Genomic DNA, 26,068 nt, shown 5'->3' with positions numbered 1-26,068 from the left:
GTGATCGGAAATCCGAACGGAAATCCGATCGTGTCTGTCGGAAAGGATCTATCGTCCCATCTATCTGATGGGGAATTGCATGGTGTGCACCAGGCATACGAGAATGAGTATCTTTCAGGTGGTTGTTCCTTGTCAAGTGATTGATTGTAAGTCTCTCCTTGACAAAAGGACTGGAGTAAAGCCAACGGAAATCTGGGAAAAGCAGATAAGAAAAGTAGTATAGGAAAGATGAGTAAGATTGTAAGAAGGAGTGTTTTTCTCTTTCTTGGGGTGGTGAAGCACTTTTGCTGAAAAGTTGTTAAAAGAGGTTGTGTGAGTAAAAGTGAAGGGGAAAGCTGAGATGACATTTTCGTTTGTTAGCAAAGGGAGTGGGGAGTGGCATGTGAAAGAGGAAGTGATGGCCTGGTGATGGTTTGTAATCGTTTTGGAGGAGCTCTGCCTAGTAGAAAGTAAAAGGAGAAGCTTTGATCGCCCAACGTGGGGCTCGAACCCACGACCCTGAGATTAAGAGTCTCATGCTCTACCGACTGAGCTAGCCGGGCTTGCTTGCTTGAGCTGAAATGTCAAAAATTGCAAAATGGCGCCAGCCTCACCTTTGCCATCCGCACAGAAGAAGGCAATCTTGTATGGCCTGATTTGGCTGGCCACGTTTTTCAGCACCGAGCAACAGGGCAAGGCATTGGTGGGTCAGTGGTAGAATTCTCGCCTGCCATGCGGGAGGCCCAGGTTCGATTCCCGGCCAATGCAAATGCTAGGATTTTGTCACACCTCCACACTTTGCACTTCTCAAGCTTAAGACATCTCTGCAGGCCAGAAGCCATTTAAGGACATTTGCAAGAGTCACCGTGGCACTTGGCCACAGTGCTGGCTGACAGTCGAGAAGAGGGACACTAGTACCCAGCAAACATGACTCTAAGACACACAAGTTAAAGCAGCCTTGGGACACTTGCGTGCCCAAAGGCCTTGCATGTCTTCTAGCAGTGCCAGTGACGTGCAGCATCTCTCCCTCTCCAGTACTCACCTATTAGGCTTCTTTTTAACTGTCTAGAAAAGCCTCGAAAATGCCAAGTCAGCAGCATCTGCTCATCTGGTGTTGTTTTACAACTTTTTGCCTTGTTGTCTTTGCACTCTACTCAGGGCCTTGCTCAAATTTGGAGCGTTCTCTCTAGGCCCTCATTCATTCTACTTTTGTCCTGAGTTTTCTCACAGTAGATGTTGAGATGTTGTGTCAGCTTACCTACAACTTGCTTTCCCAGCACCTAGCAATTAAGAAAACATACTAAAAGTACAGAAAAAAAAGTAGTAACAAACTTAAGTCAAATGAAAGCAACCACTTTTTTTGCTTGCCGGGACTGAAAGGCTTTTTGGTTTGTAACTTTTGTTGGGAAGTACCTCATCTAAAAACAAGTTAAGGGAAAGAGCAACTTCCTTTTTTTCAATCCTCTCAGCTAAATCTCAGGCCGTGTGCAGAGTGCCCTCCTCATACTGCTATGTGAGCACCTTTGGAGTGCAAAGCCTAATACACACCATACCAATGCCTGTCAGATAGATGGGTCGAACAGATGATTTCCGGCAGGTCCGATCTGATTTCCAATCGTTTTTCTGATCGATTTGCATAGTAGTGATCGGAAATCCGAACGGAAATCCGATCGTGTCTGTCGGAAAGGATCTATCGTCCCATCTATCTGATGGGGAATTGCATGGTGTGCACCAGGCATACGAGAATGAGTATCTTTCAGGTGGTTGTTCCTTGTCAAGTGATTGATTGTAAGTCTCTCCTTGACAAAAGGACTGGAGTAAAGCCAACGGAAATCTGGGAAAAGCAGATAAGAAAAGTAGTATAGGAAAGATGAGTAAGATTGTAAGAAGGAGTGTTTTTCTCTTTCTTGGGGTGGTGAAGCACTTTTGCTGAAAAGTTGTTAAAAGAGGTTGTGTGAGTAAAAGTGAAGGGGAAAGCTGAGATGACATTTTCGTTTGTTAGCAAAGGGAGTGGGGAGTGGCATGTGAAAGAGGAAGTGATGGCCTGGTGATGGTTTGTAATCGTTTTGGAGGAGCTCTGCCTAGTAGAAAGTAAAAGGAGAAGCTTTGATCGCCCAACATGGGGCTCGAACCCACGACCCTGAGATTAAGAGTCTCATGCTCTACCGACTGAGCTAGCCGGGATTGCTTGCTTGAGCTGAAATGTCAAAAATTGCAAAATGGCGCCAGCCTCACCTTTGCCATCCGCACAGAAGAAGGCAATCTTGTATGGCCTGATTTGGCTGGCCACGTTTTTCAGCACCGAGCAACAGGGCAAGGCATTGGTGGTTCAGTGGTAGAATTCTCGCCTGCCACGCGGGAGGCCCGGGTTCGATTCCCGGCCAATGCAAATGCTAGGATTTTGGCACACCTCCACACTTTGCACTTCTCAAGCTTAAGACATCTCTGCAGGCCAGAAGCCATTTAAGGACATTTGCAAGAGTCACCGTGGCACTTGGCCACAGTGCTGGCTGACAGTCGAGAAGAGGGACACTAGTACCCAGCAAACATGACTCTAAGACACACAAGTTAAAGCAGCCTTGGGACACTTGCGTGCCCAAAGGCCTTGCATGTCTTCTAGCAGTGCCAGTGACGTGCAGCATCTCTCCCTCTCCAGTACTCACCTATTAGGCTTCTTTTTAACTGTCTAGAAAAGCCTCGGAAATGCCAAGTCAGCAGCATCTGCTCATCTGGTGTTGTTTTACAACTTTTTGCCTTGTTGTCTTTGCACTCTACTCAGGGCCTTGCTCAAATTTGGAGCGTTCTCTCTAGGCCCTCATTCATTCTACTTTTGTCCTGAGTTTTCTCACAGTAGATGTTGAGATGTTGTGTCAGCCAGGGCCGGATTTGTACTTTCCAGCGCCCTAGGCCAGCTGTCACCAACCGCCCCCCCCCATTCTGTCCAACTCTGACTAGTGATCACTGGTTTACATGGGCTCCTGTCTGTTTTGCTGCTTTGCCCCCCCCCCCCGTTCAAAGAAGCAGTGCATGCTCTGTCCACTCCATGTAATTTTGCACTCCAGCCTGGATGCACAGCAGCCGATAGTGTTCTGGGCTTGCATAATTCAGAAATGATGCTCCTATATGAGCAGCACTTGTCAAGTACACATACCCATAACACTCCAAGCCTCGGCTGCTGTGCACATGCATACAGGAGTGCGTACTAACAAGAAGCCCGAAAGGACAGAGTATGCACTGCTTCTTTGTCCTCTGTGCGACTTGCTTCAGTCAGAGCCACAAACAGGTGATGGTGCAGCGCAAAGGAGAGAAACCCATCCAAAACAGAACAGGTAAGTAGAAGGATCCAGCACTACACACGTTGGCATAGATATAGTGTAATGCTAGGTACACACGATGCAATTCTGACAGATTTACTGTCAGATCGATTATTTCCAATGTCTGATCTGATTTCCGATCAATTTTTCAATCGATTTTCCGTTCATTTCTATGAAAAAAATCATTCAGAAAATCTATCGGATAGCAGATCGGACATGTTGGAAATAGTCGATCTGACAGTAAATCAGTCAGAAAATTGCATCATGTGTATCTAGCATAAGCTCAGGTGTACTTTACACAGTGACAATTTAGCACTTGGGGCAAGTTAAGACAGATCTTAACCTTCCTGGCGGTAAGCCCGAACTGAGTTCGGGCTATGCCGCCGGAAGGCACCGCTCAGGCCCCGCTGGGCCGATTTGCATAATTTTTTTTTTGCTGCACGCAGCTAGCACTTTGGTAGCTGCGTGCAGTGCCCGATCGCCGCCGCTACCCGCCGATCCGCCGCAATTCCTCTCGCCGCGGCCGCCCCCCCCCCCAGACCCCGTGCGCTGCCTGGCCAATCAGTGCCAGGCAGCGCTATGGGGCAGATCGGAGTCCCCTCTGACGTCACGACGTCGATGACGTCGGTGACGTCATCCCGCCCGTCGCCATGGCGACGGGGGAAGCCCTCCAGGAGATCCCGTTCTTTGAACGGGATCTCCGGATCTCCGATCGCCGGCGGCGATCGGAGGGGCTGGGGGGATGCCGCTGAGCAGCGGCTATCATGTAGCGAGACTTTGTCTCGCTACATGAAAAAAAAAAAAAAAAAATTTTAAAAAAAAGATTTGCTGCCCCCTGGCGATTTTTTTGCAAACCGCCAGGAGGGTTAATCAGTCAGCAGGAAGTTTTTACGTTTTGTAATAGAATGATAATATTTATTGGCTAACCAAAAGAAAATAGTGAGCCTTTTGGCTAATGAGCCATCTTCAGACTTTGTTCCTGTATACCAGATGTAAGATGTTGGGGAACCCAGATATATATACAGTCAGCAGGAGATGCATACATTGTTTTGTAAATATAAATAAATGTAATACAGTTGTCATTCTGTTTCAAAACATCCTGCTTTCACTGATGGCTAAAACAGAACAATGCTTTGCTGCTTCTAAAACATGTCAGGAAAGAGTTAAACTGTAGCAAAGAGAATGTTGTTGTCAGGAAAGAAAACAAACCATAAATCTTACAGGTCTCAGGTCTTTAACAGCTCTGACCAAGTAATAAAACATCAGTCTGGGGGAGAAGAGAGCTGATAATTCCTGTCCGTGAATGCGTGCTGCATAAAGAAACTAATCTGAACTCAAAAGTTCTACTACTTGAGCCCATATATTTTTCTTCTCACAGCAGCTTGTATGTCCCCACTCATTATACTAAGGACAAGATCCTCAGATGACAACACATGCTGACTGTCATCACACACACTCTGCAGTGAGAGAGATGCAGGGATCTCTGGAATTCAGGCAGAATAGAGCAAAGCAGAAGTGATTTACTTTGACATGTGACCTCTTATCTCTCCAAGTCCAGCGCCCTGCTGAATTTTATCGCCCTAGGCCTTGACCTTTGTGGCCTTTCCAGAAATCCGGCCCTGGTGTCAGCTTACCTACAACTTGCTTTCCCAGCACCTAGCAATTAAGAAAACATACTAAAAGTACAGAAAAAAAAGTAGTAACAAACTTAAGTCAAATGAAAGCAACCACTTTTTTTGCTTGCCGGGACTGAAAGGCTTTTTGGTTTGTAACTTTTGTTGGGAAGTACCTCATCTAAAAACAAGTTAAGGGAAAGATCAACTTCCTTTTTTCAGTCCTCTCAGCTAAATCTCAGGCCGTGTGCAGAGTGCCCTCCTCATACTGCTATGTGAGCACCTTTGGAGTGCAAAGCCTAATACACACCATACCAATGCCTGTCAGATAGATGGGTCGAACTGATGATTTCCGGCAGGTCCGATCTGATTTCCGATCGTTTTTCTGATTGATTTGCATAGTAGTGATCGGAAATCCGAACGGAAATCCGATCGTGTCTGTCGGAAAGGATCTATCGGCCCATCTATCTGATGGGGAATTGCATGGTGTGCACCAGGCATACGAGAATGAGTATCTTTCAGGTGGTTGTTCCTTGTCAAGTGATTGATTGTAAGTCTCTCCTTGACAAAAGGACTGGAGTAAAGCCAACGGAAATCTGGGAAAAGCAGATAAGAAAAGTAGTATAGGAAAGATGAGTAAGATTGTAAGAAGGAGTGTTTTTCTCTTTCTTGGGGTGGTGAAGCACTTTTGCTGAAAAGTTGTTAAAAGAGGTTGTGTGAGTAAAAGTGAAGGGGAAAGCTGAGATGACATTTTCGTTTGTTAGCAAAGGGAGTGGGGAGTGGCATGTGAAAGAGGAAGTGATGGCCTGGTGATGGTTTGTAATCGTTTTGGAGGAACTCTGCCTAGTAGAAAGTAAAAGGAGAAGCTTTGATCGCCCAACGTGGGGCTCGAACCCACGACCCTGAGATTAAGAGTCTCATGCTCTACCGACTGAGCTAGCCGGGCTTGCTTGCTTGAGCTGAAATGTCAAAAATTGCAAAATGGCGCCAGCCTCACCTTTGCCATCCGCACAGAAGAAGGCAATCTTGTATGGCCTGATTTGGCTGGCCACGTTTTTCAGCACCGAGCAACAGGGCAAGGCATTGGTGGTTCAGTGGTAGAATTCTCGCCTGCCACGCGGGAGGCCCGGGTTCGATTCCCGGCCAATGCAAATGCTAGGATTTTGGCACACCTCCACACTTTGCACTTCTCAAGCTTAAGACATCTCTGCAGGCCAGAAGCCATTTAAGGACATTTGCAAGAGTCACCGTGGCACTTGGCCACAGTGCTGGCTGACAGTCGAGAAGAGGGACACTAGTACCCAGCAAACATGACTCTAAGACACACAAGTTAAAGCAGCCTTGGGACACTTGCGTGCCCAAAGGCCTTGCATGTCTTCTAGCAGTGCCAGTGACGTGCAGCATCTCTCCCTCTCCAGTACTCACCTATTAGGCTTCTTTTTAACTGTCTAGAAAAGCCTCGGAAATGCCAAGTCAGCAGCATCTGCTCATCTGGTGTTGTTTTACAACTTTTTGCCTTGTTGTCTTTGCACTCTACTCAGGGCCTTGCTCAAATTTGGAGCGTTCTCTCTAGGCCCTCATTCATTCTACTTTTGTCCTGAGTTTTCTCACAGTAGATGTTGAGATGTTGTGTCAGCTTACCTACAACTTGCTTTCCCAGCACCTAGCAATTAAGAAAACATACTAAAAGTACAGAAAAAAAAGTAGTAACAAACTTAAGTCAAATGAAAGCAACCACTTTTTTTGCTTGCCGGGACTGAAAGGCTTTTTGGTTTGTAACTTTTGTTGGGAAGTACCTCATCTAAAAACAAGTTAAGGGAAAGATCAACTTCCTTTTTTTCAGTCCTCTCAGCTAAATCTCAGGCCGTGTGCAGAGTGCCCTCCTCATACTGCTATGTGAGCACCTTTGGAGTGCAAAGCCTAATACACACCATACCAATGCCTGTCAGATAGATGGGTCGAACTGATGATTTCCGGCAGGTCCGATCTGATTTCCGATCGTTTTTCTGATTGATTTGCATAGTAGTGATCGGAAATCCGAACGGAAATCCGATCGTGTCTGTCGGAAAGGATCTATCGGCCCATCTATCTGATGGGGAATTGCATGGTGTGCACCAGGCATACGAGAATGAGTATCTTTCAGGTGGTTGTTCCTTGTCAAGTGATTGATTGTAAGTCTCTCCTTGACAAAAGGACTGGAGTAAAGCCAACGGAAATCTGGGAAAAGCAGATAAGAAAAGTAGTATAGGAAAGATGAGTAAGATTGTAAGAAGGAGTGTTTTTCTCTTTCTTGGGGTGGTGAAGCACTTTTGCTGAAAAGTTGTTAAAAGAGGTTGTGTGAGTAAAAGTGAAGGGGAAAGCTGAGATGACATTTTCGTTTGTTAGCAAAGGGAGTGGGGAGTGGCATGTGAAAGAGGAAGTGATGGCCTGGTGATGGTTTGTAATCGTTTTGGAGGAACTCTGCCTAGTAGAAAGTAAAAGGAGAAGCTTTGATCGCCCAACGTGGGGCTCGAACCCACGACCCTGAGATTAAGAGTCTCATGCTCTACCGACTGAGCTAGCCGGGCTTGCTTGCTTGAGCTGAAATGTCAAAAATTGCAAAATGGCGCCAGCCTCACCTTTGCCATCCGCACAGAAGAAGGCAATCTTGTATGGCCTGATTTGGCTGGCCACGTTTTTCAGCACCGAGCAACAGGGCAAGGCATTGGTGGTTCAGTGGTAGAATTCTCGCCTGCCACGCGGGAGGCCCGGGTTCGATTCCCGGCCAATGCTAGGATTTTGGCACACCTCCACACTTTGCACTTCTCAAGCTTAAGACATCTCTGCAGGCCAGAAGCCATTTAAGGACATTTGCAAGAGTCACCGTGGCACTTGGCCACAGTGCTGGCTGACAGTCGAGAAGAGGGACACTAGTACCCAGCAAACATGACTCTAAGACACACAAGTTAAAGCAGCCTTGGGACACTTGCGTGCCCAAAGGCCTTGCATGTCTTCTAGCAGTGCCAGTGACGTGCAGCATCTCTCCCTCTCCAGTACTCACCTATTAGGCTTCTTTTTAACTGTCTAGAAAAGCCTCGGAAATGCCAAGTCAGCAGCATCTGCTCATCTGGTGTTGTTTTACAACTTTTTGCCTTGTTGTCTTTGCACTCTACTCAGGGCCTTGCTCAAATTTGGAGCGTTCTCTCTAGGCCCTCATTCATTCTACTTTTGTCCTGAGTTTTCTCACAGTAGATGTTGAGATGTTGTGTCAGCTTACCTACAACTTGCTTTCCCAGCACCTAGCAATTAAGAAAACATACTAAAAGTACAGAAAAAAAAGTAGTAACAAACTTAAGTCAAATGAAAGCAACCACTTTTTTTGCTTGCCGGGACTGAAAGGCTTTTTGGTTTGTAACTTTTGTTGGGAAGTACCTCATCTAAAAACAAGTTAAGGGAAAGAGCAACTTCCTTTTTTTCAGTCCTCTCAGCTAAATCTCAGGCCGTGTGCAGAGTGCCCTCCTCATACTGCTGTGTGAGCACCTTTGGAGTGCAAAGCCTAATACACACCATACCAATGCCTGTCAGATAGATGGGTCGAACAGATTATTTCCGGCAGGTCCGATCTGATTTCCGATCGTTTTTCTGATTGATTTGCATAGTAGTGATCGGAAATCCGAACGGAAATCCGATCGTGTCTGTCGGAAAGGATCTATCGTCCCATCTATCTGATTGGGAATTGCATGGTGTGCACCAGGCATACGAGAATGAGTATCTTTCAGGTGGTTGTTCCTTGTCAAGTGATTGATTGTAAGTCTCTCCTTGACAAAAGGACTGGAGTAAAGCCAACGGAAATCTGGGAAAAGCAGATAAGAAAAGTAGTATAGGAAAGATGAGTAAGATTGTAAGAAGGAGTGTTTTTCTCTTTCTTGGGGTGGTGAAGCACTTTTGCTGAAAAGTTGTTAAAAGAGGTTGTGTGAGTAAAAGTGAAGGGGAAAGCTGAGATGACATTTTCGTTTGTTAGCAAAGGGAGTGGGGAGTGGCATGTGAAAGAGGAAGTGATGGCCTGGTGATGGTTTGTAATCGTTTTGGAGGAGCTCTGCCTAGTAGAAAGTAAAAGGAGAAGCTTTGATCGCCCAACGTGGGGCTCGAACCCACGACCCTGAGATTAAGAGTCTCATGCTCTACTGACTGAGCTAGCCGGGCTTGCTTGCTTGAGCTGAAATGTCAAAAATTGCAAAATGGCGCCAGCCTCACCTTTGCCATCCGCACAGAAGAAGGCAATCTTGTATGGCCTGATTTGGCTGGCCACGTTTTTCAGCACCGAGCAACAGGGCAAGGCATTGGTGGTTCAGTGGTAGAATTCTCGCCTGCCACGCGGGAGGCCCGGGTTCGATTCCCGGCCAATGCTAGGATTTTGGCACACCTCCACACTTTGCACTTCTCAAGCTTAAGACATCTCTGCAGGCCAGAAGCCATTTAAGGACATTTGCAAGAGTCACCGTGGCACTTGGCCACAGTGCTGGCTGACAGTCGAGAAGAGGGACACTAGTACCCAGCAAACATGACTCTAAGACACACAAGTTAAAGCAGCCTTGGGACACTTGCGTGCCCAAAGGCCTTGCATGTCTTCTAGCAGTGCCAGTGACGTGCAGCATCTCTCCCTCTCCAGTACTCACCTATTAGGCTTCTTTTTAACTGTCTAGAAAAGCCTCGGAAATGCCAAGTCAGCAGCATCTGCTCATCTGGTGTTGTTTTACAACTTTTTGCCTTGTTGTCTTTGCACTCTACTCAGGGCCTTGCTCAAATTTGGAGCGTTCTCTCTAGGCCCTCATTCATTCTACTTTTGTCCTGAGTTTTCTCACAGTAGATGTTGAGATGTTGTGTCAGCTTACCTACAACTTGCTTTCCCAGCACCTAGCAATTAAGAAAACATACTAAAAGTACAGAAAAAAAAGTAGTAACAAACTTAAGTCAAATGAAAGCAACCACTTTTTTTGCTTGCCGGGACTGAAAGGCTTTTTGGTTTGTAACTTTTGTTGGGAAGTACCTCATCTAAAAACAAGTTAAGGGAAAGAGCAACTTCCTTTTTTTCAATCCTCTCAGCTAAATCTCAGGCCGTGTGCAGAGTGCCCTCCTCATACTGCTATGTGAGCACCTTTGGAGTGCAAAGCCTAATACACACCATACCAATGCCTGTCAGATAGATGGGTCGAACAGATGATTTCCGGCAGGTCCGATCTGATTTCCGATCGTTTTTCTGATCGATTTGCATAGTAGTGATCGGAAATCCGAACGGAAATCCGATCGTGTCTGTCGGAAAGGATCTATCGTCCCATCTATCTGATGGGGAATTGCATGGTGTGCACCAGGCATACGAGAATGAGTATCTTTCAGGTGGTTGTTCCTTTTCAAGTGATTGATTGTAAGTCTCTCCTTGACAAAAGGACTGGAGTAAAGCCAACGGAAATCTGGGAAAAGCAGATAAGAAAAGTAGTATAGGAAAGATGAGTAAGATTGTAAGAAGGAGTGTTTTTCTCTTTCTTGGGGTGGTGAAGCACTTTTGCTGAAAAGTTGTTAAAAGAGGTTGTGTGAGTAAAAGTGAAGGGGAAAGCTGAGATGACATTTTCGTTTGTTAGCAAAGGGAGTGGGGAGTGGCATGTGAAAGAGGAAGTGATGGCCTGGTGATGGTTTGTAATCGTTTTGGAGGAGCTCTGCCTAGTAGAAAGTAAAAGGAGAAGCTTTGATCGCCCAACATGGGGCTCGAACCCACGACCCTGAGATTAAGAGTCTCATGCTCTACCGACTGAGCTAGCCGGGATTGCTTGCTTGAGCTGAAATGTCAAAAATTGCAAAATGGCGCCAGCCTCACCTTTGCCATCCGCACAGAAGAAGGCAATCTTGTATGGCCTGATTTGGCTGGCCACGTTTTTCAGCACCGAGCAACAGGGCAAGGCATTGGTGGTTCAGTGGTAGAATTCTCGCCTGCCACGCGGGAGGCCCGGGTTCGATTCCCGGCCAATGCAAATGCTAGGATTTTGGCACACCTCCACACTTTGCACTTCTCAAGCTTAAGACATCTCTGCAGGCCAGAAGCCATTTAAGGACATTTGCAAGAGTCACCGTGGCACTTGGCCACAGTGCTGGCTGACAGTCGAGAAGAGGGACACTAGTACCCAGCAAACATGACTCTAAGATACACAAGTTAAAGCAGCCTTGGGACACTTGCGTGCCCAAAGGCCTTGCATGTCTTCTAGCAGTGCCAGTGACGTGCAGCATCTCTCCCTCTCCAGTACTCACCTATTAGGCTTCTTTTTAACTGTCTAGAAAAGCCTCGGAAATGCCAAGTCAGCAGCATCTGCTCATCTGGTGTTGTTTTACAACTTTTTGCCTTGTTGTCTTTGCACTCTACTCAGGGCCTTGCTCAAATTTGGAGCGTTCTCTCTAGGCCCTCATTCATTCTACTTTTGTCCTGAGTTTTCTCACAGTAGATGTTGAGATGTTGTGTCAGCCAGGGCCGGATTTGTACTTTCCAGCGCCCTAGGCCAGCTGTCACCAACCGCCCCCCCCATTCTGTCCAACTCTGACTAGTGATCACTGGTTTACATGGGCTCCTGTCTGTTTTGCTGCTTTGCCCCCCCCCCCCCCCCGTTCAAAGAAGCAGTGCATGCTCTGTCCACTCCATGTAATTTTGCACTCCAGCCTGGATGCACAGCAGCCGATAGTGTTCTGGGCTTGCATAATTCAGAAATGATGCTCCTATATGAGCAGCACTTGTCAAGTACACATACCCATAACACTCCAAGCCTCGGCTGCTGTGCACATGCATACAGGAGTGCGTACTAACAAGAAGCCCGAAAGGACAGAGTATGCACTGCTTCTTTGTCCTCTGTGCGACTTGCTTCAGTCAGAGCCACAAACAGGTGATGGTGCAGCGCAAAGGAGAGAAACCCATCCAAAACAGAACAGGTAAGTAGAAGGATCCAGCACTACACACGTTGGCATAGATATAGTGTAATGCTAGGTACACACGATGCAATTCTGACAGATTTACTGTCAGATCGATTATTTCCAATGTCTGATCTGATTTCCGATCAATTTTTCAATCGATTTTCCGTTCATTTCTATGAAAAAAATCATTCAGAAAATCTATCGGATAGCAGATCGGACATGTTGGAAATAGTCGATCTGACAGTAAATCAGTCAGAAAATTGCATCATGTGTATCTAGCATAAGCTCAGGTGTACTTTACACAGTGACAATTTAGCACTTGGGGCAAGTTAAGACAGATCTTAATCAGTCAGCAGGAAGTTTTTACGTTTTGTAATAGAATGATAATATTTATTGGCTAACCAAAAGAAAATAGTGAGCCTTTTGGCTAATGAGCCATCTTCAGACTTTGTTCCTGTATACCAGATGTAAGATGTTGGGGAACCCAGATATATATACAGTCAGCAGGAGATGCATACATTGTTTTGTAAATATAAATAAATGTAATACAGTTGTCATTCTGTTTCAAAACATCCTGCTTTCACTGATGGCTAAAACAGAACAATGCTTTGCTGCTTCTAAAACATGTCAGGAAAGAGTTAAACTGTAGCAAAGAGAATGTTGTTGTCAGGAAAGAAAACAAACCATAAATCTTACAGGTCTCAGGTCTTTAACAGCTCTGACCAAGTAATAAAACATCAGTCTGGGGGAGAAGAGAGCTGATAATTCCTGTCCGTGAATGCGTGCTGCATAAAGAAACTAATCTGAACTCAAAAGTTCTACTACTTGAGCCCATATATTTTTCTTCTCACAGCAGCTTGTATGTCCCCACTCATTATACTAAGGACAAGATCCTCAGATGACAACACATGCTGACTGTCATCACACACACTCTGCAGTGAGAGAGATGCAGGGATCTCTGGAATTCAGGCAGAATAGAGCAAAGCAGAAGTGATTTACTTTGACATGTGACCTCTTATCTCTCCAAGTCCAGCGCCCTGCTGAATTTTATCGCCCTAGGCCTTGACCTTTGTGGCCTTTCCAGAAATCCGGCCCTGGTGTCAGCTTACCTACAACTTGCTTTCCCAGCACCTAGCAATTAAGAAAACATACTAAAAGTACAGAAAAAAAAGTAGTAACAAACTTAAGTCAAATGAAAGCAACCACTTTTTTTGCTTGCCGGGACTGAAAGGCTTTTTGGTTTGTAACTTTTGTTGGGAAGTACCTCATCTAAAAACAAGTTAAGGGAAAGATCAACTTCCTTTTTTCAGTCCTCTCAGCTAAATCTTAGGCCGTGTGCAGAGTGCCCTCCTCATACTGCTATGTGAGCACCTTTGGAGTGCAAAGCCTAATACACACCATACCAATGCCTGTCAGATAGATGGGTCGAACAGATGATTTCCGGCAGGTCCGATCTGATTTCCGATCGTTTTTCTGATTGATTTGCATAGTAGTGATCGGAAATCCGAACGGAAATCCGATCGTGTCTGTCGGAAAGGATCTATCGGCCCATCTATCTGATGGGGAATTGCATGGTGTGCACCAGGCATACGAGAATGAGTATCTTTCAGGTGGTTGTTCCTTGTCAAGTGATTGATTGTAAGTCTCTCCTTGACAAAAGGACTGGAGTAAAGCCAACGGAAATCTGGGAAAAGCAGATAAGAAAAGTAGTATAGGAAAGATGAGTAAGATTGTAAGAAGGAGTGTTTTTCTCTTTCTTGGGGTGGTGAAGCACTTTTGCTGAAAAGTTGTTAAAAGAGGTTGTGTGAGTAAAAGTGAAGGGGAAAGCTGAGATGACATTTTCGTTTGTTAGCAAAGGGAGTGGGGAGTGGCATGTGAAAGAGGAAGTGATGGCCTGGTGATGGTTTGTAATCGTTTTGGAGGAACTCTGCCTAGTAGAAAGTAAAAGGAGAAGCTTTGATCGCCCAACGTGGGGCTCGAACCCACGACCCTGAGATTAAGAGTCTCATGCTCTACCGACTGAGCTAGCCGGGCTTGCTTGCTTGAGCTGAAATGTCAAAAATTGCAAAATGGCGCCAGCCTCACCTTTGCCATCCGCACAGAAGAAGGCAATCTTGTATGGCCTGATTTGGCTGGCCACGTTTTTCAGCACCGAGCAACAGGGCAAGGCATTGGTGGTTCAGTGGTAGAATTCTCGCCTGCCACGCGGGAGGCCCGGGTTCGATTCCCGGCCAATGCAAATGCTAGGATTTTGGCACACCTCCACACTTTGCACTTCTCAAGCTTAAGACATCTCTGCAGGCCAGAAGCCATTTAAGGACATTTGCAAGAGTCACCGTGGCACTTGGCCACAGTGCTGGCTGACAGTCGAGAAGAGGGACACTAGTACCCAGCAAACATGACTCTAAGACACACAAGTTAAAGCAGCCTTGGGACACTTGCGTGCCCAAAGGCCTTGCATGTCTTCTAGCAGTGCCAGTGACGTGCAGCATCTCTCCCTCTCCAGTACTCACCTATTAGGCTTCTTTTTAACTGTCTAGAAAAGCCTCGGAAATGCCAAGTCAGCAGCATCTGCTCATCTGGTGTTGTTTTACAACTTTTTGCCTTGTTGTCTTTGCACTCTACTCAGGGCCTTGCTCAAATTTGGAGCGTTCTCTCTAGGCCCTCATTCATTCTACTTTTGTCCTGAGTTTTCTCACAGTAGATGTTGAGATGTTGTGTCAGCTTACCTACAACTTGCTTTCCCAGCACCTAGCAATTAAGAAAACATACTAAAAGTACAGAAAAAAAAGTAGTAACAAACTTAAGTCAAATGAAAGCAACCACTTTTTTTGCTTGCCGGGACTGAAAGGCTTTTTGGTTTGTAACTTTTGTTGGGAAGTACCTCATCTAAAAACAAGTTAAGGGAAAGAGCAACTTCCTTTTTTTCAATCCTCTCAGCTAAATCTCAGGCCGTGTGCAGAGTGCCCTCCTCATACTGCTATGTGAGCACCTTTGGAGTGCAAAGCCTAATACACACCATACCAATGCCTGTCAGATAGATGGGTCGAACAGATGATTTCCGGCAGGTCCAATCTGATTTCCGATCGTTTTTCTGATTGATTTGCATAGTAGTGATCGGAAATCCGAACGGAAATCCGATCGTGTCTGTCGGAAAGGATCTATCGGCCCATCTATCTGATGGGGAATTGCATGGTGTGCACCAGGCATACGAGAATCAGTATCTTTCAGGTGGTTGTTCCTTGTCAAGTGATTGATTGTAAGTCTCTCCTTGACAAAAGGACTGGAGTAAAGCCAACGGAAATCTGGGAAAAGCAGATAAAAAAAAGTAGTATAGGAAAGATGAGTAAGATTGTAAGAAGGAGTGTTTTTCTTTCTTGGGGTGGTGAAGCACTTTTGCTGAAAAGTTGTTAAAAGAGGTTGTGTGAGTAAAAGTGAAGGGGAAAGCTGAGATGACATTTTCGTTTGTTAGCAAAGGGAGTGGGGAGTGGCATGTGAAAGAGGAAGTGATGGCCTGGTGATGGTTTGTAATCGTTTTGGAGGAGCTCTGCCTAGTAGAAAGTAAAAGGAGAAGCTTTGATCGCCCAACGTGGGGCTCGATCCCACAACCCTGAGATTAAGAGTCTCATGCTCTACCGACTGAGCTAGCCGGGCTTGCTTGCTTGCTTGAGCTGAAATGTCAAAAATTGCAAAATGGCGCCAGCCTCACCTTTGCCATCCGCACAGAAGAAGGCAATCTTGTATGGCCTGATTTGGCTGGCCACGTTTTTCAGCACCGAGCAACAGGGCAAGGCATTGGTGGTTCAGTGGTAGAATTCTTGCCTGCCACGCGGGAGGCCCGGGTTCGATTCCCGGCCAATGCAAATGCTAGGATTTTGGCACACCTCCACACTTTGCACTTCTCAAGCCTAAGACATCTCTGCAGGCCAGAAGCCATTTAAGGACATTTGCAAGAGTCACCGTGGCACTTGGCCACAGTGCTGGCTGACAGTCGAGAAGAGGGACACTAGTACCCAGCAAACATGACTCTAAGACACACAAGTTAAAGCAGCCTTGGGACACTTGCGTGCCCAAAGGCCTTGCATGTCTTCTAGCAGTGCCAGTGACGTGCAGCATCTCTCCCTCTCCAGTACTCACCTATTAGGCTTCTTTTTAACTGTCTAGAAAAGCCTCGGAAATGCCAAGTCAGCAGCATCTGCTCATCTGGTGTTGTTTTACAACTTTTTGCCTTGTTGTCTTTGCACTCTACTCAGGGCCTTGCTCAAATTTGGAACGTTCTCTCTAGGCCCTCATTCATTCTACTTTTGTCCTGAGTTTTCTTACAGTAGATGTTGAGATGTTGTGTCAGCTTACCTACAACTTGCTTTCCCAGCACCTAGCAATTAAGAAAACATACTAAAAGTACAGAAAAAAAAGTAGTAACAAACTTAAGTCAAATGAAAGCAACCACTTTTTTTGCTTGCCGGGACTGAAAGGCTTTTTGGTTTGTAACTTTTGTTGGGAAGTACCTCATCTAAAAACAAGTTAAGGGAAAGAGCAACTTCCTTTTTTTCAGTCCTCTCAGCTAAATCTCAGGCCGTGTGCAGAGTGCCCTCCTCATACTGCTATGTGAGCACCTTTGGAGTGCAAAGCCTAATACACACCATACCAATGCCTGTCAGATAGATGGGTCGAACAGATGATTTCCGGCAGGTCCGATCTGATTTCCGATCGTTTTTCTGATTGATTTGCATAGTAGTGATCGGAAATCCGAACGGAAATCCGATCGTGTCTGTCGGAAAGGATCTATCGTCCCATCTATCTGATGGGGAATTGCATGGTGTGCACCAGGCATACGAGAATGAGTATCTTTCAGGTGGTTGTTCCTTGTCAAGTGATTGATTGTAAGTCTCTCCTTGACAAAAGGACTGGAGTAAAGCCAACGGAAATCTGGGAAAAGCAGATAAGAAAAGTAGTATAGGAAAGATGAGTAAGATTGTAAGAAGGAGTGTTTTTCTCTTTCTTGGGGTGGTGAAGCACTTTTGCTGAAAAGTTGTTAAAAGAGGTTGTGTGAGTAAAAGTGAAGGGGAAAGCTGAGATGACATTTTCGTTTGTTAGCAAAGGGAGTGGGGAGTGGCATGTGAAAGAGGAAGTGATGGCCTGGTGATGGTTTGTAATCGTTTTGGAGGAGCTCTGCCTAGTAGAAAGTAAAAGGAGAAGCTTTGATCGCCCAACGTGGGGCTCGAACCCACGACCCTGAGATTAAGAGTCTCATGCTCTACCGACTGAGCTAGCCGGGCTTGCTTGCTTGAGCTGAAATGTCAAAAATTGCAAAATGGCGCCAGCCTCACCTTTGCCATCCGCACAGAAGAAGGCAATCTTGTATGGCCTGATTTGGCTGGCCACGTTTTTCAGCACCGAGCAACAGGGCAAGGCATTGGTGGTTCAGTGGTAGAATTCTCGCCTGCCACGCGGGAGGACCGGGTTCGATTCCCGGCCAATGCAAATGCTAGGATTTTGGCACACCTCCACACTTTGCACTTCTCAAGCTTAAGACATCTCTGCAGGCCAGAAGCCATTTAAGGACATTTGCAAGAGTCACCATGGCACTTGGCCACAGTGCTGGCTGACAGTCGAGAAGAGGGACACTAGTACCCAGCAAACATGACTCTAAGACACACAAGTTAAAGCAGCCTTGGGACACTTGCGTGCCCAAAGGCCTTGCATGTCTTCTAGCAGTGCCAGTGACGTGCAGCATCTCTCCCTCTCCAGTACTCACCTATTAGGCTTCTTTTTAACTGTCTAGAAAAGCCTCGGAAATGCCAAGTCAGCAGCATCTGCTCATCTGGTGTTGTTTTACAACTTTTTGCCTTGTTGTCTTTGCACTCTACTCAGGGCCTTGCTCAAATTTGGAACGTTCTCTCTAGGCCCTCATTCATTCTACTTTTGTCCTGAGTTTTCTCACAGTAGATGTTGAGATGTTGTGTCAGCTTACCTACAACTTGCTTTCCCAGCACCTAGCAATTAAGAAAACATACTAAAAGTACAGAAAAAAAAGTAGTAACAAACTTAAGTCAAATGAAAGCAACCACTTTTTTTGCTTGCCGGGACTGAAAGGCTTTTTGGTTTGTAACTTTTGTTGGGAAGTACCTCATCTAAAAACAAGTTAAGGGAAAGAGCAACTTCCTTTTTTTCAATCCTCTCAGCTAAATCTCAGGCCGTGTGCAGAGTGCCCTCCTCATACTGCTATGTGAGCACCTTTGGAGTGCAAAGCCTAATACACACCATACCAATGCCTGTCAGATAGATGGGTCGAACAGATGATTTCCGGCAGGTCCGATCTGATTTCCGATCGTTTTTCTGATTGATTTGCATAGTAGTGATCGGAAATCCGAACGGAAATCCGATCGTGTCTGTCGGAAAGGATCTATCGGCCCATCTATCTGATGGGGAATTGCATGGTGTGCACCAGGCATACGAGAATGAGTATCTTTCAGGTGGTTGTTCCTTGTCAAGTGATTGATTGTAAGTCTCTCCTTGACAAAAGGACTGGAGTAAAGCCAACGGAAATCTGGGAAAAGCAGATAAGAAAAGTAGTATAGGAAAGATGAGTAAGATTGTAAGAAGGAGTGTTTTTCTCTTTCTTGGGGTGGTGAAGCACTTTTGCTGAAAAGTTGTTAAAAGAGGTTGTGTGAGTAAAAGTGAAGGGGAAAGCTGAGATGACATTTTCGTTTGTTAGCAAAGGGAGTGGGGAGTGGCATGTGAAAGAGGAAGTGATGGCCTGGTGATGGTTTGTAATCGTTTTGGAGGAGCTCTGCCTAGTAGAAAGTAAAAGTAGAAGCTTTGATCGCCCAATGTGGGGCTCGAACCCACGACCCTGAGATTAAGAGTCTCATGCTCTACCGACTGAGCTAGCCGGGCTTGCTTGCTTGAGCTGAAATGTCAAAAATTGCAAAATGGCGCCAGCCTCACATTTGCCATCCGCACAGAAGAAGGCAATCTTGTATGGCCTGATTTGGCTGGCCACGTTTTTCAGCACCGAGCAACAGGGCAAGGCATTGGTGGTTCAGTGGTAGAATTCTCGCCTGCCACGCGGGAGGCCCGGGTTCGATTCCCGGCCAATGCAAATGCTAGGATTTTGGCACACCTCCACACTTTGCACTTCTCAAGCTTAAGACATCTCTGCAGGCCAGAAGCCATTTAAGGACATTTGCAAGAGTCACCGTGGCACTTGGCCACAGTGCTGGCTGACAGTCGAGAAGAGGGACACTAGTACCCAGCAAACATGACTCTAAGACACACAAGTTAAAGCAGCCTTGGGACACTTGCGTGCCCAAAGGCCTTGCATGTCTTCTAGCAGTGCCAGTGACGTGCAGCATCTCTCCCTCTCCAGTACTCACCTATTAGGCTTCTTTTTAACTGTCTAGAAAAGCCTCGGAAATGCCAAGTCAGCAGCATCTGCTCATCTGGTGTTGTTTTACAACTTTTTGCCTTGTTGTCTTTGCACTCTACTCAGGGCCTTGCTCAAATTTGGAACGTTCTCTCTAGGCCCTCATTCATTCTACTTTTGTCCTGAGTTTTCTCACAGTAGATGTTGAGATGTTGTGTCAGCTTACCTACAACTTGCTTTCCCAGCACCTAGCAATTAAGAAAACATACTAAAAGTACAGAAAAAAAAGTAGTAACAAACTTAAGTCAAATGAAAGCAACCACTTTTTTTGCTTGCCGGGACTGAAAGGCTTTTTGGTTTGTAACTTTTGTTGGGAAGTACCTCATCTAAAAACAAGTTAAGGGAAAGAGCAACTTCCTTTTTTTCAGTCCTCTCAGCTAAATCTCAGGCCGTGTGCAGAGTGCCCTCCTCATACTGCTATGTGAGCACCTTTGGAGTGCAAAGCCTAATACACACCATACCAATGCCTGTCAGATAGATGGGTCGAACAGATGATTTCCGGCAGGTCCGATCTGATTTCCGATCGTTTTTCTGATTGATTTGCATAGTAGTGATCAGAAATCCGAACGGAAATCCGATCGTGTCTGTCGGAAAGGATCTATCGGCCCATCTATCTGATGGGGAATTGCATGGTGTGCACCAGGCATACGAGAATGAGTATCTTTCAGGTGGTTGTTCCTTGTCAAGTGATTGATTGTAAGTCTCTCCTTGACAAAAGGACTGGAGTAAAGCCAACGGAAATCTGGGAAAAGCAGATAAGAAAAGTAGTATAGGAAAGATGAGTAAGATTGTAAGAAGGAGTGTTTTTCTCTTTCTTGGGGTGGTGAAGCACTTTTGCTGAAAAGTTGTTAAAAGAGGTTGTGTGAGTAAAAGTGAAGGGGAAAGCTGAGATGACATTTTCGTTTGTTAGCAAAGGGAGTGGGGAGTGGCATGTGAAAGAGGAAGTGATGGCCTGGTGATGGTTTGTAATCGTTTTGGAGGAGCTCTGCCTAGTAGAAAGTAAAAGGAGAAGCTTTGATCGCCCAACGTGGGGCTCGAACCCACGACCCTGAGATTAAGAGTCTCATGCTCTACCGACTGAGCTAGCCGGGCTTGCTTGCTTGAGCTGAAATGTCAAAAATTGCAAAATGGCGCCAGCCTCACCTTTGCCATCCGCACAGAAGAAGGCAATCTTGTATGGCCTGATTTGGCTGGCCACGTTTTTCAGCACCGAGCAACAGGGCAAGGCATTGGTGGTTCAGTGGTAGAATTCTCGCCTGCCACGCGGGAGGCCCGGGTTCGATTCCCGGCCAATGCAAATGCTAGGATTTTGGCACACCTCCACACTTTGCACTTCTCAAGCTTAAGACATCTCTGCAGGCCAGAAGCCATTTAAGGACATTTGCAAGAGTCACCATGGCACTTGGCCACAGTGCTGGCTGACAGTCGAGAAGAGGGACACTAGTACCCAGCAAACATGACTCTAAGACACACAACTTAAAGCAGCCTTGGGACACTTGCGTGCCCAAAGGCCTTGCATGTCTTCTAGCAGTGCCAGTGACGTGCAGCATCTCTCCCTCTCCAGTACTCACCTATTAGGCTTCTTTTTAACTGTCTAGAAAAGCCTCGGAAATGCCAAGTCAGCAGCATCTGCTCATCTGGTGTTGTTTTACAACTTTTTGCCTTGTTGTCTTTGCACTCTACTCAGGGCCTTGCTCAAATTTGGAACGTTCTCTCTAGGCCCTCATTCATTCTACTTTTGTCCTGAGTTTTCTCACAGTAGATGTTGAGATGTTGTGTCAGCTTACCTACAACTTGCTTTCCCAGCACCTAGCAATTAAGAAAACATACTAAAAGTACAGAAAAAAAAGTAGTAACAAACTTAAGTCAAATGAAAGCAACCACTTTTTTTGCTTGCCGGGACTGAAAGGCTTTTTGGTTTGTAACTTTTGTTGGGAAGTACCTCATCTAAAAACAAGTTAAGGGAAAGAGCAACTTCCTTTTTTTCAATCCTCTCAGCTAAATCTCAGGCCGTGTGCAGAGTGCCCTCCTCATACTGCTATGTGAGCACCTTTGGAGTGCAAAGCCTAATACACACCATACCAATGCCTGTCAGATAGATGGGTCGAACAGATGATTTCCGGCAGGTCCGATCTGATTTCCGATCGTTTTTCTGATTGATTTGCATAGTAGTGAAATCCGATCGTGTCTGTCGGAAAGGATCTATCGGCCCATCTATCTGATGGGGAATTGCATGGTGTGCACCAGGCATACGAGAATGAGTATCTTTCAGGTGGTTGTTCCTTGTCAAGTGATTGATTGTAAGTCTCTCCTTGACAAAAGGACTGGAGTAAAGCCAACGGAAATCTGGGAAAAGCAGATAAGAAAAGTAGTATAGGAAAGATGAGTAAGATTGTAAGGAGTGTTTTTCTCTTTCTTGGGGTGGTGAAGCACTTTTGCTGAAAAGTTGTTAAAAGAGGTTGTGTGAGTAAAAGTGAAGGGGAAAGCTGAGATGACATTTTCGTTTGTTAGCAAAGGGAGTGGGGAGTGGCATGTGAAAGAGGAAGTGATGGCCTGGTGATGGTTTGTAATCGTTTTGGAGGAGCTCTGCCTAGTAGAAAGTAAAAGGAGAAGCTTTGATCGCCCAACGTGGGGCTCGAACCCACGACCCTGAGATTAAGAGTCTCATGCTCTACCGACTGAGCTAGCCGGGCTTGCTTGCTAGAGCTGAAATGTCAAAAATTGCAAAATGGCGCCAGCCTCACCTTTGCCATCCGCACAGAAGAAGGCAATCTTGTATGGCCTGATTTGGCTGGCCACGTTTTTCAGCACCGAGCAACAGGGCAAGGCATTGGTGGTTCAGTGGTAGAATTCTCGCCTGCCACGCGGGAGGCCCGGGTTCGATTCCCGGCCAATGCAAATGCTAGGATTTTGGCACACCTCCACACTTTGCACTTCTCAAGCTTAAGACATCTCTGCAGGCCAGAAGCCATTTAAGGACATTTGCAAGAGTCACCATGGCACTTGGCCACAGTGCTGGCTGACAGTCGAGAAGAGGGACACTAGTACCCAGCAAACATGACTCTAAGACACACAAGTTAAAGCAGCCTTGGGACACTTGCGTGCCCAAAGGCCTTGCATGTCTTCTAGCAGTGCCAGTGACGTGCAGCATCTCTCCCTCTCCAGTACTCACCTATTAGGCTTCTTTTTAACTGTCTAGAAAAGCCTCGGAAATGCCAAGTCAGCAGCATCTGCTCATCTGGTGTTGTTTTACAACTTTTTGCCTTGTTGTCTTTGCACTCTACTCAGGGCCTTGCTCAAATTTGGAGCGTTCTCTCTAGGCCCTCATTCATTCTACTTTTGTCCTGAGTTTTCTCACAGTAGATGTTGAGATGTTGTGTCAGCTTACCTACAACTTGCTTTCCCAGCACCTAGCAATTAAGAAAACATACAAAAAGTACAGAAAAAAAAGTAGTAACAAACTTAAGTCAAATGAAAGCAACCACTTTTTTTGCTTGCCGGGACTGAAAGGCTTTTTGGTTTGTAACTTTTGTTGGGAAGTACCTCATCTAAAAACAAGTTAAGGGAAAGAGCAACTTCCTTTTTTTCAATCCTCTCAGCTAAATCTCAGGCCGTGTGCAGAGTGCCCTCCTCATACTGCTATGTGAGCACCTTTGGAGTGCAAAGCCTAATACACACCATACCAATGCCTGTCAGATAGATGGGTCGAACAGATGATTTCCGGCAGGTCCGATCTGATTTCCGATCGTTTTTCTGATTGATTTGCATAGTAGTGATCGGAAATCCGAAAAGAAATCCGATCGTGTCTGTCGGAAAGGATCTATCGTCCCATCTATCTGATGGGGAATTGCATGGTGTGCACCAGGCATACGAGAATAAGTATCTTTCAGGTGGTTGTTCCTTGTCAAGTGATTGATTGTAAGTCTCTCCTTGACAAAAGGACTGGAGTAAAGCCAACGGAAATCTGGGAAAAGCAGATAAGAAAAGTAGTATAGGAAAGATGAGTAAGATTGTAAGAAGGAGTGTTTTTCTCTTTCTTGGGGTGGTGAAGCACTTTTGCTGAAAAGTTGTTAAAAGAGGTTGTGTGAGTAAAAGTGAAGGGGAAAGCTGAGATGACATTTTCGTTTGTTAGCAAAGGGAGTGGGGAGTGGCATGTGAAAGAGGAAGTGATGGCCTGGTGATGGTTTGTAATCGTTTTGGAGGAGCTCTGCCTAGTAGAAAGTAAAAGGAGAAGCTTTGATCGCCCAACGTGGGGCTCGAACCCACGACCCTGAGATTAAGAGTCTCATGCTCTACCGACTGAGCTAGCCGGGCTTGCTTGCTTGCTTGAGCTGAAATGTCAAAAATTGCAAAATGGCGCCAGCCTCACCTTTGCCATCCGCACAGAAGAAGGCAATCTTGTATGGCCTGATTTGGCTGGCCACGTTTTTCAGCACCGAGCAACAGGGCAAGGCATTGGTGGTTCAGTGGTAGAATTCTCGCCTGCCACGCGGGAGGCCCGGGTTCGATTCCCGGCCAATGCAAATGCTAGGCTTTTGGCACACCTCCACACTTTGCACTTCTCAAGCTTAAGACATCTCTGCAGGCCAGAAGCCATTTAAGGACATTTGCAAGAGTCACCGTGGCACTTGGCCACAGTGCTGGCTGACAGTCGAGAAGAGGGACACTAGTACCCAGCAAACATGACTCTAAGACACACAAGTTAAAGCAGCCTTGGGACACTTGCGTGCCCAAAGGCCTTGCATGTCTTCTAGCAGTGCCAGTGACGTGCAGCATCTCTCCCTCTCCAGTACTCACCTATTAGGCTTCTTTTTAACTGTCTAGAAAAGCCTCGGAAATGCCAAGTCAGCAGCATCTGCTCATCTGGTGTTGTTTTACAACTTTTTGCCTTGTTGTCTTTGCACTCTACTCAGGGCCTTGCTCAAATTTGGAACGTTCTCTCTAGGCCCTCATTCATTCTACTTTTGTCCTGAGTTTTCTCACAGTAGATGTTGAGATGTTGTGTCAGCTTACCTACAACTTGCTTTCCCAGCACCTAGCAATTAAGAAAACATACTAAAAGTACAGAAAAAAAAGTAGTAACAAACTTAAGTCAAATGAAAGCAACCACTTTTTTTGCTTGCCGGGACTGAAAGGCTTTTTGGTTTGTAACTTTTGTTGGGAAGTACCTCATCTAAAAACAAGTTAAGGGAAAGAGCAACTTCCTTTTTTTCAATCCTCTCAGCTAAATCTCAGGCCGTGTGCAGAGTGCCCTCCTCATACTGCTATGTGAGCACCTTTGGAGTGCAAAGCCTAATACACACCATACCAATGCCTGTCAGATAGATGGGTCGAACAGATGATTTCCGGCAGGTCCGATCTGATTTCCGATCGTTTTTCTGATCGATTTGCATAGTAGTGATCGGAAATCCGAACGGAAATCCGATCCTGTCTGTCGGAAAGGATCTATCGGCCCATCTATCTGATGGGGAATTGCATGGTGTGCACCAGGCATACGAGAATGAGTATCTTTCAGGTGGTTGTTCCTTGTCAAGTGATTGATTGTAAGTCTCTCCTTGACAAAAGGACTGGAGTAAAGCCAACGGAAAGCTGTGAAAAGCAGATAAGAAAAGTAGTATAGGAAAGATGAGTAAGATTGTAAGAAGGAGTGTTTTTCTCTTTCTTGGGGTGGTGAAGCACTTTTGCTGAAAAGTTGTTAAAAGAGGTTGTGTGAGTAAAAGTGAAGGGGAAAGCTGAGATGACATTTTCGTTTGTTAGCAAAGGGAGTGGGGAGTGGCATGTGAAAGAGGAAGTGATGGCCTGGTGATGGTTTGTAATCGTTTTGGAGGAGCTCTGCCTAGTAGAAAGTAAAAGGAGAAGCTTTGATCGCCCAACGTGGGGCTCGAACCCACGACCCTGAGATTAAGAGTCTCATGCTCTACCGACTGAGCTAGCCGGGCTTGCTTGCTTGAGCTGAAATGTCAAAAATTGCAAAATGGCACCAGCCTCACCTTTGCCATCCGCACAGAAGAAGGCAATCGTGTATGGCCTGATTTGGCTGGCCACGTTTTTCAGCACCGAGCAACAGGGCAAGGCATTGGTGGTTCAGTGGTAGAATTCTCGCCTGCCACGCGGGAGGTCTGGGTTTGATTCCCGGCCAATGCAAATGCTAGGATTTTGGCACACCTCCACACTTTGCACTTCTCAAGCTTAAGACATCTCTGCAGGCCAGAAGCCATTTAAGGACATTTGCAAGAGTCACCGTGGCACTTGGCCACAGTGCTGGCTGACAGTCGAGAAGAGGGACACTAGTACCCAGCAAACATGACTCTAAGACACACAAGTTAAAGCAGCCTTGGGACACTTGCGTGCCCAAAGGCTTTGCATGTCTTCTAGCAGTGCCAGTGACGTGCAGCATCTCTCCCTCTCCAGTACTCACCTATTAGGCTTCTTTTTAACTGTCTAGAAAAGCCTCGGAAATGCCAAGTCAGCAGCATCTGCTCATCTGGTGTTGTTTTACAACTTTTTGCCTTGTTGTCTTTGCACTCTACTCAGGGCCTTGCTCAAATTTGGAACGTTCTCTCTAGGCCCTCATTCATTCTACTTTTGTCCTGAGTTTTCTCACAGTAGATGTTGAGATGTTGTGTCAGCTTACCTACAACTTGCTTTCCCAGCACCTAGCAATTAAGAAAACATACTAAAAGTACAGAAAAAAAAGTAGTAACAAACTTAAGTCAAATGAAAGCAACCACTTTTTTTGCTTGCCGGGACTGAAAGGCTTTTTGGTTTGTAACTTTTGTTGGGAAGTACCTCATCTAAAAACAAGT

General features: G+C 45.9%; 20 non-coding genes across 20 annotated transcripts; 11 read left to right on the top strand and 9 right to left on the bottom strand.

Annotated features, from left to right (window-relative positions):
• Positions 1 to 469: 469 nt before the first annotated feature.
• On the bottom strand, positions 470 to 542 carry TRNAK-CUU (transfer RNA lysine (anticodon CUU)). Its single transcript has one exon. It is a non-coding gene; the product is annotated as a tRNA-Lys (tRNA).
• A 1,755-nt stretch (positions 543 to 2,297) lies between these two features.
• Positions 2,298 to 2,368, top strand: TRNAG-GCC (transfer RNA glycine (anticodon GCC)). The gene has a single exon. It is a non-coding gene; the product is annotated as a tRNA-Gly (tRNA).
• Positions 2,369 to 5,779: 3,411 nt separating this feature from the next.
• TRNAK-CUU (transfer RNA lysine (anticodon CUU)) lies at positions 5,780 to 5,852 on the bottom strand. Its single transcript has one exon. It is a non-coding gene; the product is annotated as a tRNA-Lys (tRNA).
• A 134-nt stretch (positions 5,853 to 5,986) lies between these two features.
• Positions 5,987 to 6,057, top strand: TRNAG-GCC (transfer RNA glycine (anticodon GCC)). Its single transcript has one exon. It is a non-coding gene; the product is annotated as a tRNA-Gly (tRNA).
• A 1,343-nt stretch (positions 6,058 to 7,400) lies between these two features.
• On the bottom strand, positions 7,401 to 7,473 carry TRNAK-CUU (transfer RNA lysine (anticodon CUU)). The gene has a single exon. It is a non-coding gene; the product is annotated as a tRNA-Lys (tRNA).
• Positions 7,474 to 7,607: 134 nt separating this feature from the next.
• Positions 7,608 to 7,678, top strand: TRNAG-GCC (transfer RNA glycine (anticodon GCC)). Its single transcript has one exon. It is a non-coding gene; the product is annotated as a tRNA-Gly (tRNA).
• Positions 7,679 to 9,222: 1,544 nt separating this feature from the next.
• On the top strand, positions 9,223 to 9,293 carry TRNAG-GCC (transfer RNA glycine (anticodon GCC)). Its single transcript has one exon. It is a non-coding gene; the product is annotated as a tRNA-Gly (tRNA).
• A 1,544-nt stretch (positions 9,294 to 10,837) lies between these two features.
• Positions 10,838 to 10,908, top strand: TRNAG-GCC (transfer RNA glycine (anticodon GCC)). Its single transcript has one exon. It is a non-coding gene; the product is annotated as a tRNA-Gly (tRNA).
• A 2,886-nt stretch (positions 10,909 to 13,794) lies between these two features.
• Positions 13,795 to 13,867, bottom strand: TRNAK-CUU (transfer RNA lysine (anticodon CUU)). Its single transcript has one exon. It is a non-coding gene; the product is annotated as a tRNA-Lys (tRNA).
• Positions 13,868 to 14,001: 134 nt separating this feature from the next.
• Positions 14,002 to 14,072, top strand: TRNAG-GCC (transfer RNA glycine (anticodon GCC)). Its single transcript has one exon. It is a non-coding gene; the product is annotated as a tRNA-Gly (tRNA).
• A 1,553-nt stretch (positions 14,073 to 15,625) lies between these two features.
• Positions 15,626 to 15,696, top strand: TRNAG-GCC (transfer RNA glycine (anticodon GCC)). Its single transcript has one exon. It is a non-coding gene; the product is annotated as a tRNA-Gly (tRNA).
• A 1,343-nt stretch (positions 15,697 to 17,039) lies between these two features.
• TRNAK-CUU (transfer RNA lysine (anticodon CUU)) lies at positions 17,040 to 17,112 on the bottom strand. The gene has a single exon. It is a non-coding gene; the product is annotated as a tRNA-Lys (tRNA).
• Positions 17,113 to 18,867: 1,755 nt separating this feature from the next.
• TRNAG-GCC (transfer RNA glycine (anticodon GCC)) lies at positions 18,868 to 18,938 on the top strand. The gene has a single exon. It is a non-coding gene; the product is annotated as a tRNA-Gly (tRNA).
• Positions 18,939 to 20,281: 1,343 nt separating this feature from the next.
• On the bottom strand, positions 20,282 to 20,354 carry TRNAK-CUU (transfer RNA lysine (anticodon CUU)). Its single transcript has one exon. It is a non-coding gene; the product is annotated as a tRNA-Lys (tRNA).
• A 134-nt stretch (positions 20,355 to 20,488) lies between these two features.
• On the top strand, positions 20,489 to 20,559 carry TRNAG-GCC (transfer RNA glycine (anticodon GCC)). The gene has a single exon. It is a non-coding gene; the product is annotated as a tRNA-Gly (tRNA).
• Positions 20,560 to 21,882: 1,323 nt separating this feature from the next.
• TRNAK-CUU (transfer RNA lysine (anticodon CUU)) lies at positions 21,883 to 21,955 on the bottom strand. The gene has a single exon. It is a non-coding gene; the product is annotated as a tRNA-Lys (tRNA).
• A 134-nt stretch (positions 21,956 to 22,089) lies between these two features.
• Positions 22,090 to 22,160, top strand: TRNAG-GCC (transfer RNA glycine (anticodon GCC)). The gene has a single exon. It is a non-coding gene; the product is annotated as a tRNA-Gly (tRNA).
• A 1,343-nt stretch (positions 22,161 to 23,503) lies between these two features.
• TRNAK-CUU (transfer RNA lysine (anticodon CUU)) lies at positions 23,504 to 23,576 on the bottom strand. Its single transcript has one exon. It is a non-coding gene; the product is annotated as a tRNA-Lys (tRNA).
• Positions 23,577 to 23,714: 138 nt separating this feature from the next.
• On the top strand, positions 23,715 to 23,785 carry TRNAG-GCC (transfer RNA glycine (anticodon GCC)). The gene has a single exon. It is a non-coding gene; the product is annotated as a tRNA-Gly (tRNA).
• Positions 23,786 to 25,128: 1,343 nt separating this feature from the next.
• TRNAK-CUU (transfer RNA lysine (anticodon CUU)) lies at positions 25,129 to 25,201 on the bottom strand. Its single transcript has one exon. It is a non-coding gene; the product is annotated as a tRNA-Lys (tRNA).
• Between the last annotated feature and the right edge of the window lie 867 nt (positions 25,202 to 26,068).

Source organism: Hyperolius riggenbachi, chromosome 4 (assembly GCF_040937935.1).
Source record: "Hyperolius riggenbachi isolate aHypRig1 chromosome 4, aHypRig1.pri, whole genome shotgun sequence".
Classification (NCBI taxonomy): Eukaryota; Metazoa; Chordata; class Amphibia; order Anura; family Hyperoliidae; genus Hyperolius; species Hyperolius riggenbachi.
This window is presented reverse-complemented; position numbering and strand designations above follow the sequence as displayed.